Raw genomic sequence first — 19,823 nt, forward strand, 5'->3', positions numbered from 1 at the left:
CCTACCTTGAACTGAGCTACAAACTAAAGAAGAAAATGATGTACACTGGAATCTGTATACAGGAATCCTAAAATACCCTTGAAGCACTCAAAATAGACACCATCGCATTAGTTTCTGCTGGGTGTCACTCTGGATTATATCTCTGTATCCCTCTGCTCCCCCGAAAGGTGCAACAACTGCTTTACTTTGGAAAACTCACTAATGCCTCTGTAGCCCTAGATTTTCCTTAAAAGTGAAGCAGGCCGACCATTATAATCAAATTAAGCCTCTGTCTGTGTAAAGTATCTGTGCAGTTTATGAGCCAAAGCAATGACTATTAGCTGATGAGTGGAAATATCTATAGCATAAATCCAGGGTCCAGTTAGTACTGTGTCATGCTCCCCTCTGCCCTCCTCTTCGCCTGCTTTCCCGCCAACTGAAACACTCTCTTCCACTCTCTCTCCCTCTCTCTGTCTTTCTGTTGCTCTCATTCTCTCTCTCCCATCTTGTTTTCTTTCTCTTTTTTCCACGTTCTTTATCTCTTCTCTGACTACTAAACAGGTCTCACGTGAGCTCTTTTTTTCCATCCGCTCAGAAAGGACACCGCCCTGTCTGGCCTCTGTGGCGGCCTGAGCCACACTGTGATTGGCTGGAGGTCGAGCACTGCAGGCATAGCGTGTCTAAGACAAAAACACAGGGCATCCTGCCAGTTGTTGTCCCTGAGGGGTGAGGACTATGAGTTGGAGAACACTGAGTGAGTGCCTGCTTGGCTGGAGGACAGTGCAGTGTGAAGGGTTTCACTGCAACACACTGTACATCTGTTTAGCAACCACTTTGTCCCCACATGTTGAACACTTCCAAGTGAAGAAGACTATATCCTTTTACAGTGAAGATAAGTGATGATAAAGTTTAATCCCTCATAAACAACATAAATTTTACATAAAATCATTCACTAGAAGCTCGTGCCGTTTTTAAATGGATATCAGATTTTGAAATGAGACCCTTCCGTTGTGTACTGGTAGCGTGATGAAATAACTCAATGCTTCAGCATATGACAGAAGCTTGAAACACCTCATGGAAAAACCAACTAAATCTTTTTTGTCTGTTTTATAAGAGGTCTAGTGATGACCACAGCTCTCAAAGCAACATGAGAAAGCAGAGCTCTATTTTCTGCCTGACAACTAAAGTTGTCTATTTACAAATCTGATCAAGAAGCCTGCAAAATGATTTCATGTGGCAGAGTGCAGAGTGAAGTTCCTGGAGTGGCCGCTTGAGGCTGTAAGGTAGAAACTGACTCAATTTTGGAGCCAATCTCCAACTCAAGAGCAAGTGTAAACAGCCTGGTCCTACAAAAGAAAAAGAAAGTTTTGATCAAGGCCACCGCCACCAACATAGCTGCGTACTTACCATAGACTGTTTATAAATGACGGACATAGCACCTGTTCTCATCGATCTGATGGTATAAAGGGTTTTTGTACCATATGACTCTTTCCTGATGGTTTCAATATATACACACAATTCACTAGTCCATGAACATGCAGTGTCCCTCAGCAAATCTTGCACATTTGGCCCCCAGTCATAATGTTTGGTTTGAAAATACCAAGATGGCAACAGCAAGATGAGTCATAAAGATAAGTATCTGAGAACCGACTGTGGCTGTTATTCTCCACCAGATTGTTGCTTCCACCATGGTGGTAAAGTAGCTCCCCGGGTTTAGTTGCTATCCTCATTCTCATTGACTTCATTCTTTAATCCTCTTTCCTCATTTGTTCCCCATTGATCTGCCCGGAGTTGACTGTTTGTTTCTCAGGAAACAAGGGCTCCTTCGCCATTCCTAGATTCCAGCCCACCTGCCTACCTTGGGTTGAACTTGGTGGGAAGTCCACTCTTGGGAAAACTGGTATACTTAGACCTTTTAACCCTTCACAGACTGACAAACAGCAACATGTCATGTTATGTTATTCGTCTGTGGTTGAATTAGAATATTTTGAAAACCGACAAAGCGCCAGATTATTTTTATTGTGTTGTGACACATTTTATTATGTCCTGTTGTGTAAAGCCTTTAAACTGAAAGAAGATGTACTTTCTTTTTCCATGACTGTATGCACATTTCAGTGTTGGTAGTTTGGCCGATTTTTTTCTATTCTTATTTTTTTTTATCTGCAACAGCCATCATCTTTGACCAGCTACTGTATAGTAGTGAGCCTGAAGAGAATTGGCTTTCATGTTTCCACACTGTGACAGCTGTGGTTGGAGGGCTTATATTTTATATTTGTCTTGTAAAGGTATTATCTCAGAAACACTTTGGCACAAAAGTTCAAGCAGACTCACAGATGTACTAATTTGGTTTTGGTGGTCAAAGGTCATGCTGGTCTAATTTTTGTGAATGGTATAGCTCAGTCATGCATGGAGGGATTTTTATCAGGTCTGGGACAAATTTCCGAAAAAATTTCAAGGATTAATTTTTAGAATACAGTGGTCAAAGGTCACTACTACCTCACCAAACATCTACCATCCATCCAGCCATCCTCTTCCGCTTATCTGGGGCCGGGTCGCAGGGGCAGCAGTCTAAGCAGAGACGCCCAGACACCTCTCTTCCCAGCCGCCTCCTCCAGCTCGTCCGGGGGAACACCAAGGTATTCCCAGGCCACCCGAGAGATATGATCTCTTCAGCATGTCCTGGATCTGCCCTGGGGCCTTCTCCCTTGGTTTATGCCCGGAACACCTCACCCAGGAGGCGCCCAGGATGCATCCTTATCAGATGGCTGAACCATCTCAACTGGATCCCTTTGATGTGGAGGAGCAGCGACTCTACTCTGAGCCCCTCCTGGATGGCCGAACCTCTCACCTTGTCTCTAAGGGAGAGGCCAGCCACCCTTTGGAGGAAGCTCATTTCTGCCGCTTGTATCCACAATTCATTCGGTCACTACCCACAGCTAGATGAGCATAGGGACGTAGATCGACCGGTAAACTGAGAGCCAATTGAGATACCATGTTCTGACTGAGAGATTTCTGAAAAAATTCAAACATACAGCTCTGCTATCACTTCCAACATAAATGAAGACAGAAAACTAAACAGCAGTGACGTTTGTAGGGTTACTGAAGTTGGGCTAGCTGGTATATAATGATGTGCTACGTTATCGCTAGCGACACAGCTATGTTAGCATAATATAAACACAGTGAAGCTGGAGGATGAACGCCAACTTTTTTCCACTCAATAAAACTTAACATTAGTGTTCCCGATGGTTATGGACAAATGCAGTCCACAATATGAGGTTAGTTATTAATATACTGCAACAACATGGGAATAGAGCAGAAGAATGAGTTGAGTAAAATTAGAGTTATCTTATTGTTTTGGTTTGCTTAATGCGCCTTAGTATCCGGTGTGCCTTATGTATGAAAACAGACCCTTTCATCGACAGTGTGGCTTATAATGAGGTGCGCCTTATGGTCCGAAAAATACGGTATAAATTGATGACAATTCAAAAACTTTAAGTACTGTTTAAGAGTCACTGCAGCTCTAATAATCGTAGATCTGGCAGTTTAATTCCTGGCCTTCTGAGTCTGCAGGAAGGGGTTCAGTATCTTTACCCAGGGACACTTGGGCACACATTTCCCCCAACACTTAAAACATAGTATTTATAGTATTTAGTAAAATTATTGCTCATGTTTATGAGGGACGCTAATCTTTTTTGTTTGTTTGTTTTTGTTTTTAGTAAATGAATCAATTGGATTTTGATTGTGTGTGACAGAAAGAGCTTAAAAGACATAGAATAATAACTATAACAGAATTGTATGTATAGCTTACAATAAAAAGTGCTCTGAGTGCTCAGGTAGAGCAGTAGAGCTTGATATAATTTCCACCCTATTTACTTTGTACAGAAGAATAAATGGATGTAAACTGCAACTTGATGAGCTTGCATAGCCATCCAGTCATGAGATGGCAATATCAAAGGTTTTGTTGTTGTTGTTGTTACTGTTTAAAATGACATCTCTGGGGTTTGGCGGCCACACCTAGAAAGTACAGAACCAATGCAAACCTTGTGTACGATGAGTTAGGTTAGTCCACCAAATGAATATGTTAGATGTAGAAAAAGGTTGGGGGGGGGGTATAAAAGCCAGACAGCTAATTAGCAAAGACAGGATAAAACAAAAGAGGCACTGCAAAGAGAGACAGGATTTCACAGACATCCCTGTGTGTCACTGTCTCACTGCCACACCCTAAACCCCCTTTGATAAAAAGCATTTTGCTTTATATGTCTGAACCTGCCATGACTGAGCAGCTCAACTTCTTAGAAAAATGTCTGCATGTGTCATACAAACATAGATTACATCACAATCTAGACCAGACATTTTACTTGGTTACGCTGAAGCCAAGACAGACCTTCAACATGCTGATCCCAAGTTCAAGTCCTAAGTTGGTAATTTCTGGAAATGGACAGTCGCCTTGGAGTAGAACACATTTAGATAACAGAAAATTAGATGCACATGAGCAATATTTGTTTGTGTATTAAATTAATGTGCAGTTCACTTGGATTTCTGAAGAAACTACCATCAAAGTGCTGACTGAGCTTCTCACAGTCGCGTATTCTAGACCATTACAGCATTAACAAACCATGTCAGTGTTTGAAGTGTGTAAGCCATTGAATTAAGGGGGATTTAGGAATGAGATGATATTTCAACATATGAGTCAAAGTGTGTGTGGAATGTCATGTTATGTCATACCGTTGCATTGTCTTTTATCACTTAAATGCAAAATCTTGAAACACAATACGGCAATTTTAGTAGAAAATCCTTACAAGCCTCATTAGTGTCTTAACAACACAAAATTTGTGGTTGTTAGAAGCCATAATTTGCTAGTGAAAGTTTTTTCACTTTCTAGAGTTTCAGGCTGACTCATTTTGAAATGTTGTCAAGGTTTGAAATATGCACTAGATAATAGATTGCATCTCACTAAAACACATGAACATCCCACTGAGAAACAAAAAGACCACTGAAACTGGGTTGACTTGTGACTGTATCACAATTATGATAAGGAAAATATAAGGTAGTGTGCATTTCCAAATTACATGTTTCACTTAGTTTTAGAAATATCAGATTGTTTGGCAAATGTAATGCTATCATAACGCGTGCATCTGTAACATATTACTGTTTTAAATTCAGTAATGACTGGGGTCACTCAAACAATTTTCTCACTAATATTATACAACTTCAATCATCTGCATAACTGAAGGATAGAAACCAAAACTGACAAACATCCCTTTCCATGCATGCTTGTGCCATCATCTACAGTATCTGAGAAGTGGATAATTCCACATTACTTTGACCATATTTGCATGGAAGCATAAGAATGTGAATGTAATGCACAAAGTGTGGCCAGGACAGAAACAGCTATCCACTGCTGCAAACACAACATCACATCTCCTCAAGCTCCTCTAAATGAAGCATGCCAAACACAAAGCTAGTTAGAAAGACCAGACTCAGAGTGGTGTTCAAACCATCACACAGAGTAAAGAGAAATCTTGCCAGTATGACCAGTAGATTTGGTAGAATCAGTAGCCACATTTTTCTATAAAGTGCTCTTTGGGCTGGCTTCTAGCAGCTGTGTGGGAATACTTCAATACTACGAGAGCAGATCTTGTGTAGGCTCTTATTTTAACTACAGGGTCTGTATGAGTGATATGTGGTTATATAAAGTTTAAGTTGATATAACTCAGCTGGCCTGGGTGTCCCCCACAGATGAGCTGGAGGAGGTGGCCCAGGAGAGGGAGGTCTGGGCGTTTCTGCTTAGACTGGTGCACCCGAGACACAAACATGGATAAACACCAGAAATAGATGGATGGATAATTCACCTCATGTGTACAAAAATGTAGTAGCAATTAGCTTTTGTGCACTGAATTACTTTCTACAACAAGTGTGGATATGTTAGTAAACTAAAACCGAAATGCTATATACTTTACACAAGGAATGTCAAACTCATTTTACATCATGGGCCACATACAGTCCACTTTAATCTTAAGCGGACGGGATAAGTCAAAACTCCCCTTTCTGTCAAGTTTAATTACACAGTGAATCCCTGAATATAAATATTAATATAAGAAAAATGAGTGAAATTTCAACAATGCATCTTAATTATGCATGAAAAAGAAATTTTAATGTGGTAAATAGAAGACATTTGTTAGCAGAAATAAATGTGTAAAATTATAGAAAAAGTTCTGGTAGCTCATTACCTAAACTGTCCTATAATTCACCTAATTAGCCACCTAATTAGCCTTAAGAGGCTTCATGAAGAAATGACAAACAGGTACACATTAAGATAGTTGCCCATGCACTGACTGAGAGACTCACTTGCAGGTAGAAGAGGGGTCATACAGTATTTTTTTCTCTTGGTTCTGCATGACATCAGAGAGAGGGCGTACTATTTATATGATCATCTCAGACACACAGCTCGACTGCAAGCACAGAACAGTACAGAACCCCCACCCACAACTGTTTAAAATGTTCTGTTTACAAGAAGTAGCCAATAAGAAAAAGGCTGTCTTTAAAGGCGTGTTCCTCAAAGAGGGAAGAGTTACAATTGCTTGTTTCAGAAAGATGATCAGCTGAGGGGTTGCACCAAGGCTCGGTATTGGATAAACAAGGTTTATTTCAAACTGTAAATCATGCAAAGCAACCATAGTCTATTGGTGAGTTATGGTACTGGAAATGAGCATAAAAGGTCCTCTTTAAAGTCAAGCTAAAGTAGTTTCAGATAAGAGTCCAGAGAAAACATTACAACCTCTGTAAAAAAAAAAACAACCAACCAAAAAAAAAACCATTATCACACTGACCTTTGCCAAGAAGCTTCCTGCTTTTTTTGGACTTCAAAAGAACCCAAAGCATGGCCATCACCCTGAGAGCTGTTTGTCACCAGGATGTGATGCGTGATGGCGGCCCATGCTTCCCAATGAACAATAAAAAGCAGGACTTTCCTGCTGCTGGAATGTAACTTCTTAGAAATTCATCTCTCACTCATCGCCTCTTTCGGAAGGCTGGCAGGGTCAAAAGGGTGTTCGGGTCAGTGGGAATGAACATGGCAAACAGAAGTTACAGACAATAGGAGGACCTATAGGAATGAAAGCTTTATCTCCTACGTGTGGCTTCGTGGAGGCAGATGAAAGTGAGAGCTCCTGACACAGGTCAAGTATCAGCTCAGCAATCAGGGTTCATATTGCACGTGTTTCATGCAGCCTTTGTTTTGACTATGTAAAAAGTCCAGGCAGAGAGGCTGCCTAAAACTTATGTAATTCATTTGTTAATGTAGCAGGAAATTAACTGTTAAACTTGGCTGTTTATTTATTTGGCACTTCGTGGAAATGCAGTACGCAGAAATGCTTCTGTTTTCAACAATAAAAAGAAGAGAGACAGAGTGACACGCTTCCTTAATGGCTCACATGACTCACGCGCAAATACGAGCCTCGCTGGTGTCCTCTCCCCCCCTTTGTTCTTCTCTTTCTTCTAATTTTAAAAGCCTGACATTGACAATAAATAACCTCTCCTCGGAGTTTCAAATGAGTCAGCAAAGCTTTTTCATCGCACACCAAAGTGTCAGCGGGTTCAGACGTCTGTAACTCGATATGAGCTCAGAGAGAGCCCAACTTTGCCCTTTGACCCCTGGACCGGCTCTGCATCCTCTCATCTCTCGTGAGACATGATGCAAAGCTACAGGGCTTAAACGCTGCCAGGCCTCCCAGACATATGAGTGCTGTGACTTGTGTCCTCAGCAGGCACGCCATGAGGACAACAGACACAAGTCACAACTGATTGATGTTGCTGTTTCTGCCCCCCCCCTATACATTTCTTCCTGTCATGCTAAAAAGAACAAGTTTCTGATTAAGCACTGACCGCAGACACCTCCTACTGCTTTCATTCCCTTTCACCATAATCCCCCTAAATCTCCACCCTCAGCCCTACATTTTTCTCTCTTTATCTTATCACTGTTGCATGTGTTGTCATGCTGCAAGACAACAATAAGACTGTGCGACTTTTATCAGCACACAGTCCTTGTACTGGTTTATCTTGACATTTCTGTAATGCTGGGATGTTGCAGCCACAGAACGTGACATGACTTCGAGTCCTATAATGCAATTCATTTGCATAATACTATTAAACCTATATGTACCTTGTAACATGGACTTCTTTTATATCTCGTTCCTAGTAAAATTAGACCCTAGTCGCCAGGGGAGATACATAAAGTCATATGATGATTAATTTTCCAAACTTCTAAAAATTTCCTTTCTGAGTCACATTGGGGGTGTTGTTCGGTATCTCTTTTGACAAGTGAATTATTTGTACTTTGCATGATTAACTGTTTAAAATAATCCTTATGTATATTAGATTAGGCCTTAGATTAGGCCCTCAAGCTCCTGTCATATTACACTAACTGTCTTCTCACCAACTGCCAGAAAGTGGGTGTGGCTTCACAGCTGTGTGCCTGAGATGACCATTTTAGGAATATCCTCTCTCTTTGACATCATATAGATACGGCAGTAGAAGTAATTGTCTGAAACGACGCATTTAGAGCAGGCAGAACTCTGATCTTTTGGGTCAAATGAAGCTTGTAAATAATAATAATAATAATAAATCTCATTATTCATTATTGTAACAACAATTATATGATTTTTTAAAAAAGAATTTGTGATGCTTGTGACCATGAAAGTAGTGCTAGGGAGCACTTTTGCCTCCAATACTGGAATAAATGTTAAATAATTCAAAAATAAAAGACAGCTGTGGTAGAACAGCTCCAGAAAGACAGCAAGTCTGGCGAAACATTTTGGTTTTAGTCGCAGCTTAGTAAGACTGTGAATAAAAGCCTACAGTCTAAAGGTTAGACCTGCCCGCAGGCCAGTGACAAATTAAGTACACCCCCTGATTCAGCAGCTTGTAGAACCGCCTCTAGCTACAATAACCTGAAGTCAGTATACTCTGTATGACTTTATCAGTCTGTCACATCATTTTGGAGGAAATTTGGCCCACTTTTCTTCAAAACATTGCTTCAGTTTGTTTAGGTTTGCAGGCATTCATTGCACATCTTTCCTAAGGTCCCACCATGAATCTTTTCTTTTAAATCCACTCTGTTGTAGATTTGCTGCTGTGATTGGGAATATTATCCTGTGCCAAACTTTAGCTGTCAGACAGACAGCTTCACATTTGACTCTAGAATATTTTGGTATACAGATGAATTCATGAATTCAATAACTGTAAGATACCCACATCCTGTGGCTGCCAAACAAGCCCAAATCATCACCCCACCACCACCGTGCTTGACAGTTGGTGTCAGATGTTTGTGCTGATATGCTCTGTCTGGTATATTTACCAAATGTGCATCTCCACTTTGGTCTCATCTGTCCAAAGGACACTGGTCTGGAAGTTTAGCGTTTGCTGTCATGTTCTTTTTAGAGAGCAGAGGCTTCCTTCTGGCAGCTCTTCCAAGCAAGTCATAGTGTTCAGTTGTTTTTTTTTCCGACTGTACTATCATGAACTTTAGTATTTAACTTGCTAACTGAGATATAGCTCCAGGGTTTTTGGCAAATACACGCTCTGACCTTGGAGACATTTTTGCTGGGACATCAACTTTGGAGACTATGCTCCAGACCTGTAAACTGTGAAAAAACGTCTGCTTTTATAGAGGTGCTCACACTTGCTGATGATAAGCTCATGAAGAGCATTGGCTTAGCAGCAACATAGCTGCTACTTCCCCTCTTAATACTCATGGAAGCAGCATTGGTGGACTATTTATAACAGGACTGCATAGAGTTCTGTGGAAACTTTATTTTTCAAATGACTGTATAATGCATATACATGCAAATACATGAATACACAAACATTTCCTGCACACATACACACACAGAGTTGCACTCCAAGAAGGAAAGAGACACGAAGCTGTGACAGATTTATGCCTCTTAAAACCACGTCAGTCAAAAGACTAATAACCCGCCAGTCTTGGCATTGAATTTTGCTTTTCTTAACCTGCTGGGGTGTGCTGATTAATTTAGCTGGCAGAGCAAATATTTAACACAAAACATCTGTTTGCCCAGGATAACTCCATGTAAAAAATGTTAACATTCGCTGACATGTTAACACTTGTTTGTATTCTCATGAGTGGGTTTGTGTTTGAACAACAGAGGGGGTGGTGTGTGATAGAGCTAGAGATAGTCTGTTGATAACTGCTGTCTGGTGTAGCAAACCGCACAAGGCTGTGAAACCACTGCTGAGGTCTGAATAATGAGGAACTCTAACTGTCAAGCTCAGACCCCCAGCACAGAAACACACACACACACACACACACATTTAACACCTTAAAACCTTTACCAGTATAGAATATGAAGCCTTGCATCGGTTTTAGGTGGAATCCCCTGCAGCAACATGTAAATGTATTAAATTAGCGTGACGTGAAGCGCTCCACAGCTGCTTTATAAAGTTTAATGACTGACTTAGAGAAATGATTTGAAATGTTGGACAAGTGTGCAGCGTGGTTGCATCATGCAACTCATCCACCCCTTTCTACATCAACCACAGACACCTGATTAATGCTATAGACACACACATACACAATTCTTACACACATACACACACTGCCTGCATGCATGCCAGCACACTGAAGCACATGACTCACATGCTCCAGCCTATTATTAAAACTGAATACGTGATGGGCATGTGGTGAAAGAGAAGGCAAAAGAGCGCCAGGGAAGAGGAGAAGAAGAAGGAGGATGTGGAGGTCATTGGGTTCCTCGGCTGCACTTACTGGTCACACCGCAGAATCACGTCTAGCTTCTCCGCTCTCCTCCTCCTCTCTCCATCTCTTCCCAACAGGCATGTAGCCTTACCACACACTAACGGTCTGAGTCAGAGACGGGCTGCTTATGAAATCCAGGTTTGCCACAGCGCAGCCCCTCACTCGGTTAGATAAAAGACACATAAGTCGGCTCTGAATTTTTGGTGCTCACAAAACCAGCTCACTAGTGGTGCAAAAGGTAATGTGCAAGATCTGGTGCATCTGTGCTTGTGTGCATGCCTCCATGTTTGCGGCCTTCTTGTTGATACATGGACCATTTAATTTTGATGGTTGAGCATGGTGACAACAAGTCAGTTGAACATGAAAGTGCTCAGCAGATGTTCAAAAGTCGTACAGACTGACGTATATCACAAACAGAAATGTGGCAGCACACACTGTATCACCCGACTCACACGTTGAGCCAGGATTTGAGGGTTTTGGGAGGGGGGAAAGCAGCCTTGTGTTTTAAATATTTTGCACAGAGACGTGCAAGTAGCAGGGAGATATCAAAGAACATAATCCAAAGCTTGGAGGGAACTTGGTGCTGCTTTTTACAAATAAAATAAACCAACCGCACAATTAGAGTGAAGCTTTCGGGGGTTTGCTTTCAGTTAAATAAACACAGAAGAGCAACAGAGCAGTGCAGCGGGAATAATGACACACAATTAGTTTCTTCAGAGTTTACATGTTGGTGCAGTAAAAAGTTTCCCATCGCTTTTGAACATTTTCACATTTTCCACTAGAGAACAAAACTCAAATCCTGAAACTCACAGCTGTCATTGTTTGCAAATGGAACTGAGCACAACAAATAAAAAATAAGAAAAAAAAAATCTCAGTCATATTTAAAAATAATGCCATAAAAGCTGTAGCGCTCACATACACAGTTTCTTCACTTATGAAGTGCACAGGGTCACATGTTGGATCAAGTTCGTTCAAGTTTAACCAACACTTCTTGTATAGGTAACAGCTTCTACTGAGACATTACACACAAACACACCACACTGCATTATATAGTATAATGTTCCAGTGTTACTAAACTGTACTTTCATGCTCTAGAGCAGAGGTTCTTGCACTTTGTGTGGCCAGAGATGGCTCACATGTGTCTTCACATGTGAGCATGCCGCCTATCTTAGCTTAGCCCAGGATACCGTTGCAAAACCAGAGTTCCTGTTAGCTCAAACATGTTCTAAGTAAGCAGACTTAGCCTTTGTGGGGAGGGCATCTTCTGGTAGCCAGCAGAAGTCCCTGTTCTATTCAGCACTCTATTTCTTTTTTTGACAAAGATAAAGATACAGATTAAAAGAAAAGACATAACAAAAAAACCCTAAACCCTACTCAAGTAATAGCCACGGTTGTAATATTTGTCTTTATATCTTATATCTTTAGCTCAGCGATAACACGGGGCTGGGGATGGGACATTTTGTTTGTGTGAATGATTTCCATGTGTCGTTAAGCACTCTTATATATTAGAGTAAAATTCTAAGATTTAAAGCAAATTATTTTCTGGACCTCTTGCCCCGTGGGGGTCTCCTGAGTCCACTTTGAGAACCCCATCTCTAAGGGATAAGAGCAATATTTGAAGTAGCTGTGAAATTAGACGAAATTTTCTGCATGAATTTACTGTCCTAAGGGGAAGCAACTCTGCAGTCACTTCCAGATTACTGTCTGAAACGATTCCACAGAACTTAAGACAGGAAAAGTTACTGATATGAGGTCGCCTCTGGCTAATGAACAGAAATACAGCTCAGGGTGCTGCAATCAAGCAAGAACTGCAGTACAGTAACAGTAGCAACTCTAAGCGTATAACTGCTAGCATCTCTTAATGAAGGGTCATCAGTCAAAAGCAAAGAAAGAAAAATGATTATTTGACATCGAGGAGTACACAGACAGCCGGCTGCAACAAAAAAACGGGCAGAGGTTAAAATAAGCAATCGGGGGTATGATAAACCTGCTAAACATGTCGTGTATGTAGGCTGCTGGCAACTGCTGCTTATAGGCATGCAGCACTGTTTATAAAGGGATTTAGACCCTTAACATTCTTTATTTGCAACATCTCCTTCCCTTGCTGTTTATGTAATGTAGCCATAAGGGCAAATAGATAGATAGAAATATGGAAAATCATGTCATGAAGACCATGATCATAGCAATATGAAGAAGTACTGTGTTAGCATAGGCTATGAAGTCGCACTCAGCTGCTGTCCTCACAGATCAGCTGGCCTTTGTATAGGACACACCATCTGCAAGCTGCTTCGCAACCCACCACACATAGATACACACCTATTTTTAATTTAATTAATTAATAACTTAGCCTTTATCTGCTGTCACCAATCCCATCTTTCTTCTGCCCTGTTTTTGCAATTCCTTTTCCACCTCTGTTTTTTTTTACTGCATGCACACAGAAGTGCAGAAAGGTCCCAAACAGAGCCATCCCACCAAATATAAATTACTGCACATCAAAATAACACTTTCACTCTGGCTAGCAGCGGTCCTGACTGAATTGTTATACAATTTTGAGGTCTCAGAGTTCATGTCCCGGGAATATATTCCATAATAAAATTAGCAAAGCCTCTCTTTTCACAACAAACCACTTCCTCGTTGGAAAAAAAAAATTACGTTTCCAACATCATTTTGTCGTTGAGATGCAGCCACAATTGGCAGAAACAGTCTGATGTGCTTCTTCTAGCCTGACAGTTTTACCGACTGAAGGATACTTTGGATAACAAGGACTGACTACCACCACCAAGCCACATTTAAACTACATCCAGCCCAACTGAATACACGCACATACATGCTCTTTTTTTTTTCCATATAAGAAAGTAAGAAAACAAGGATCCTCTATTGCTGTCTTGCGGCCAGTAACTTTCCTTCAGGGCACCCATGGGAGCCATACATTTTCACTTATGGCACGCTGACTCTGGATTTTATGAGATGAATTGTTTTGGGATTCTGTGAGAAGAGAAAGAGTAAAACTTTAACCATCTGTGGCAAGACAGAGCACGGAGTGAGAGAGAGAGAAAGATGTTTTCACCACCAAAAAAAAAAGTCCTGGGCCTTCTCTTCTTAATATAAATGAAGATGTAAAATTGCTATTTAAAAAAAGAAAGAAAGCTCTACACTTTGATGCGAGTTTCCTGCTTTTGCAGCACATTTCCATAACGGGACTGGTGGCCTCTTTAAATGCAGCGTCTGCTCGCAGAGACAAAACAATCTTAATCTTCACAGTTTGATGCAATCTTTGCACACTGATCCCAGTTGAGATAAAAAATAAAAATAAAAAATAGGCCAGGATCTCCCTTGAAGTGTGTCAACAAATAGAATTTAATGTGTCAGTCCTGGGATGCATGGTTAAAAATAAAACAAACTGGCAAAGCTCCTCTTTGCAGTGTGTTTGTTCGCATTTCTGAGAATTTCCGAGGAGATGCTGCATCGCCTTGTTTTCCAATAGTGAGCTGAGGCCTTCTAAGTTGACCTCAGTGACTGTACATCAAGCAGACAATGGATGCACCGCCCCCTGCTGGAAGATGGAGCGTGAGAGGATCTGTGTGTGTGTGCTAATTAAAGAAAAGAATAACATTTTTCCTGGAAGATTATTTCATCTCTGGAGTAACTGCAAAACAAACAATAGAAGCGGCAAGAAAAGTAAATGAAACCTTAATGAAATCACATGGGCATAAACAAGGAGAGATGCAAGCATAATATTCATACATTGTTTTTTAAATGCTGGTTGAAAAAGAGCATGAGAATATGCCAACAGCATAACAGAAAATTAGCTTCTGATCACAACATCGCATTTGGAAACTACGTCCCTGATCCTCTAGAATTTCTGAAATGCTGTATTTGACGGTCAAAAAAGGTTTAAAATCTGTGCTCAATGAGAATCAAATATCTCTCCTCTGGTCGGCTGGCAGAGGCTATCATACCCATAAGTTATCTTTAAAATGCATGGTGTCTTTGCTCAGACTGTGTGATGAAGATGAAGACCTGGTGAACAGTGATCTCCCCCGGTGTTCTCCCTGAGGTGGAATAAAAGCATCACTTGTTGTGCAGTGACCAGCTTTGCATGAAATTCATTTCACTTCATCAACTTCCCTGAGAAGTTTAAACATCATATCAGCTTCTTTGGCTGAAATTAGCTTTGGCTCTAGAGTAGACTTGGGTCATTTGAACACCTTAGCAGTTTAAAAAAGAAGAAGGTATATGTGGGATTTGTATGGTGGCCTTGAGAGGTCAAACAGTTGTTTTTAAAATTATTTGATTGTGTTTTTTATGTTTTTGCAGCATTTTTACATTTGCTGTTATTTTCTAAAGTTGCAGTGAATTTGACCTCTCAGGGCCACCATAGATGTGTGCAAACTAGAGACACACATTTGAAGGGCTTGAAACACAAACAAAGTGTACAGTTCCATTTAAAAACACAAGCTAAAATGCATCGTTAAAGCTACAAATATAGTGCAGTCACTGGTAATGTTCATTAACCCTGTCCACACCTTGCAGGCGATGCTGTGATCATTTTTTCTATGGAGCTGTCCATTTTCAAAGCTCAGGTTGCATTAACTGAGTCATTTTCCTCCATTAAAACCACAGCATCATCTCTGATGGTACCATTCCCCAGTTCGCGCTTGTCTTCCTACTTCCTAAAACATGACTGTATTATTTGTGTGCAGCGCATTTTATTTATTACCCGATCTTCCTGACAAAGGAGTTTTGCTAATCTCAAATGGATACCGTTAAAAAAAAAAAGGTTGAATGAAATAAAGCTCTGCCTCTTCTTTACTTCCGAACCCCCCTCCACCCTAAACAACCTGTAAACCTCTGATTTATTGTTATTACAGCTGAGCTGAATGAAAGAGTGGCACAGACAGGAAGGGCAGCAAAGAGGGAGGGACCTGACGCAGCCCGAGGCTACAGTCTGCAGACAGTATGTGGACTTTTAAATGGAGTGGGCTGATATGGCATTTAAACATGTCTGTCGCAGCAAACTCCATTTCCTCATGTGGGCAGGTTGTCGTCTGGAAGGAAATCAAACTCATTTCTGAAGGGCAAACATGGTATGTACTGTGACAAGGATCCCTGCATTGGTTTGCTTATGAAGAAATATATGTGCTAAAGCAGATGGGCTTGAAAAAGAGATAAATAAAGATAAATACATTTTTACCTTTTCTTTTAACAACTACTGCAGAACTGCCTTCTCCAATTATACTTCTGTCTAAAATACCAGAGAGCCCAAACTATTACTAATGGACTTTGTCAGAAAGTCACAAGCAATGAAGGCGAGAACAAGGCACCCTCCACTAATCGCATATTCTTGAGCACTGTATACAACATAATCATGTTTTTCAGTTGTTATTTGTCCAGTACCCTCAGACAAGTATCATAAATCAGATGGCACGGAGCACTCGGTCTTAAAGTCACATGATTGCCGTTCAAAAGCAGAGAGTGCAGTAATTGTCCAGATGTTTCATAGTTCTGACCCTCTTTTAACATGATACAGCTGTATACAGCTTTGCTGATTGACTGACTAATTCACCCAACAAAAACCTCCTGGCAATATGTTTGCAATCAAAATGTATAATCTTTTCAATATGGCGAGGAACGGTTCTCGGATAAGTGATGTTTTAAGCGATTTCCCATAAGTTTGCGTTTGGCCTAAAGACGAAAAAGATCGGCCGTTAAGTGTTTACTTGATGGTTTATGGCCAGTTTCCTGCAAATGACATTCCACTCAGGCTCAGTGGTAACTTTATGTTAATGTTAATTAGTAAATGCTAAGCCATGCTGATTTGAATTACAGTAATGAAGGGTGGACTGCATCAATTAGATTGTCACCACAGATTTTTTAAATAAATGTCATATGATGTATTTTCTGAACAGCCTGTGTTTGAAGCAGGGTGTAGATCAATATTTAGATAAATATTATATTTCAAATCTGTGAGAAAATGAGCATGCAAAGCATATGCATGTGCTTTTTTACTGCAGCACCATGTGTAACACTTGTACTTTATCCTGTCACCCTGCAGTTTCCTGCTTCCCAATGCCCAAAGTTTCACACGCTAAGTTCCCACCATCCAGTCGTGTCTTTCCCACTACCCCTTTTCCTTCCCGCCATCCAAATACCCTGTATCCATTTACTGCCCCTTTACACACCTAAATCCCTCTACTCCCCTCTCACCCCTTCAGCCCACTTCTTTTTTCTTTCTCTCCGTGAAAGAGCACACTTCTTTTTTAACCTGTTTTCCCATCTTTGTTCCTCTCCTCCTGGCGCTCTTCTATCCCACTTCTCCTCTCCCTGACACTGTATCTCCCTTCTGCCCTCCTGTTCAACCATGAAATCCGTGTCCAGCTGAGTTGTTCTGGGAGCCAGTGTTACCAGATGGCATCAGGCAGAACCCAAACATCTGTGTTACCCAACTCGGCCCGAACCAGACTCCGAAGGATACGCAGCTGTATAAACAGCGTGTGTGTAAAAATGCAAGCTATGCGGCCAAGCAAAGGGGTCCTCACCAGGTCGCTATGAAAAGAAATATTATTAATAATGATAATAATGACAGAGGAAATACCTAAGGTCGAGACGTGACTTTGTGTTTGTGTGACAGTGGGGCATGGGAAAGATACAACACAAAACCCCGGGGCCAAGATTAGATAGTTTGCGAGGTTTAGTAGATTAAAAACATATTGGACTGTAATTACAGACATCGCCACAAACAATACTTAAAATACATGATATATTCTCATGTCTGCAACTCTGTATGTAAGGTTAGTTTAGGTTAGAAAAGCAGTAAAACCACAAATTTTCATAGTTAATGTTAAAGTATTGTTTTTCCTAAGCACAGAGGTTTCTTGCATGACATCGTGCATACATTGCTGAACAGTTGTCTGCCTTCTTAGACGTGATGCAAACACTAGTCGCGGGAGAAAGATGTATATTCCCAGTATGGTCGGACAGTTGTTTCTGGTTAGCTGCTGGAAGTTGTTAGATTAAATGAGCAACTTCCACCGAAAACCTCCTTCTGATGTCCGGTAGATTGCCATGGCCACATTTAGTTTGCACAGAAGACCCCAACTTGCTCCCAACTTGCCTGCAAACACAGACCTTCAAACTAAAATTAAAAACCAAAATCAATTGCAAGAAGGTTTTCACAAACCTTTGGGAAACAAACATTTTTTACTAGTGGGTAAACAACCAATTGATTTCACAGCGACTGACACAACCTACAGCAACCATTCATGGAAATATATATTTCTCCCTTGACAACTGGTGATTGCAAGATGGTTAGTCCGAAAGGGTGGACAAGTTAACATCACATGGTGGGTCGTCACGGCAAAATCGCAATATAGCTAGTATCTTTTAGAGAGTGCCTTGGTAGCTGATTGCTATTGTTTCCAGTCATTATGCTGAGTTAATTTGCTACTCAATCTGGCTACAGTATGCATGATTCTGTGTATTAGCTTAACTCAGGAAAGACGTGGGGTTAAAGCTACCAGTTATCACTTTTGTAATCAGTATTTTTTTAATTATTACATAAAAAGATAGACTATCTTGTAGACAGAGCCTAGCGTTTTTAAAGTGCATTCTGTTTTTATGCTAAGCTAAGTTAGCAGGCTGTTTGCTGAAGCTATCCATCCAAGTATAAAATATGATAACTGGACTTCATATTTTGTCACTTTTGACAATTTGTTTAAAAAAAAATATATATCAGTACCATAGAAGTAGTGATGACAAAAAAATATATGTGTTATTATTTACATATGAATCCTGTTTTTTTTATTTTTTAAAATGGTTCTGTCAGAGATAAAGCCTATCTAAGGTGTATTTTAACTCTGTTATCAACATTCCTACAATGTATTGTGGACAGTGTGACAAAGTCAAATTTTGTGTCAAATGTCTTTTGCTCAAAAAAAAAAAATGCATAACGTATGAAAAAACAGAACAATGTCTGGCATAAAAGCTACAAAAAAAAAACAAAAAACAGTGGTATACACACACACACACACACACACACACACACAAAGTAACAAAAAAAAGTCCCTTCTGGTGAAAGTTGAAGCATTCACAAAGACCAGGATATACTAGAACAATGGGGCAGCACACAGTACATGACTGAGTAAGCCAGGCTTGATGAGTCTAGGCTAAACTAGGATTACCTGCATGTGGGCTGTAACACAAGTAACTTATTCACGGCCTAAAAAAATTCAACAAAAGCCTGATCTGTCTCATGTCGTACAGTTTGCTGATACATTCCAAAGAAACACAGATTTGGGCAGTTCGTGTTTGTGTGTGCATTTTGAGTGGATTATAATAGTTTATCTCACAGGGAGCCGTTGGCCTATTCTTTTTTGCCTCAAACTCCAAAACAACACTCAGGCCCACTTGAGAGTACTCTGGGCTTGGATGAGCTTTGCCTCTGGCACAGAGTCATCTGCACAAGAATCTGGCTGCTCTCCAAGCACAATATTTGTCAGAGTAGCCTTGTTTGAAACCTTTACTGTTTTATTACATTCTACAGCCTGGAGATGAGGTTTTAGATTCAACCTTAAGATTCCAATTAAAAGCCCTTTCATGTTTTTTTAATCACTCAAAAATGTGTACAGTGTTTTTAATCAGCCTGCACAGCTGCACAGAGTGGAAAAAAACATGCATTAATTTTTCATCTGCATCATATGGTTTGAATAATTTTCTGTCAGTATTTTTTGAGACGTTGACTTGAAGATCTTCCACTTCGCATGTCAACCCAGAGGAGAGGAAAGATGTAAGCAATCTGGATTTGGAACCGTTAAAGGCCACGATTGAAAAAAAAAAAAATCATAGTAATAATAACATCTCGCCCAGTTTCAAATTCGTCCTTTGCTGAAAAACATCCCAGCTGGGTGGAAAAAACGCTTCGTTGCCACTACAGATTTAGAAGGCCATCTCTTAAGTTGCAATAAATCTAGAAGCAATAGAGCAGAAATTCCTGTTTTAATCAAAACAATCTGAACATATGTGCTTTTACTGCTATGTTAGAATAAAAGGTGTAAAAGATATAAAATCAATC

The 19,823-nt window shown here is 40.4% G+C and overlaps 1 long non-coding RNA gene across 3 annotated transcripts in view; it reads left to right on the forward strand.

Annotated features, from left to right (window-relative positions):
• The window catches only part of LOC112842682 (uncharacterized), a 52,709-nt gene that overhangs the window by 25,124 nt on the left and 7,762 nt on the right, over positions 1 to 19,823 (forward strand). Inside the window, exon 2 of one of the 3 annotated variants that reach the window (XR_003214632.1) lies at positions 15,625 to 19,497. The exons of the other annotated variants lie outside the window; for them this stretch is intronic. This is a non-coding gene — a long non-coding RNA (uncharacterized LOC112842682). Of the gene's footprint in view, positions 1 to 15,624; positions 19,498 to 19,823 lie in introns of those variants that run through there. 3 annotated transcript variants of the gene reach the window in all.

Source organism: Oreochromis niloticus, linkage group LG17, assembly GCF_001858045.2.
Source record: "Oreochromis niloticus isolate F11D_XX linkage group LG17, O_niloticus_UMD_NMBU, whole genome shotgun sequence".
In the NCBI taxonomy this organism is placed as follows: domain Eukaryota; kingdom Metazoa; phylum Chordata; class Actinopteri; order Cichliformes; family Cichlidae; genus Oreochromis; species Oreochromis niloticus.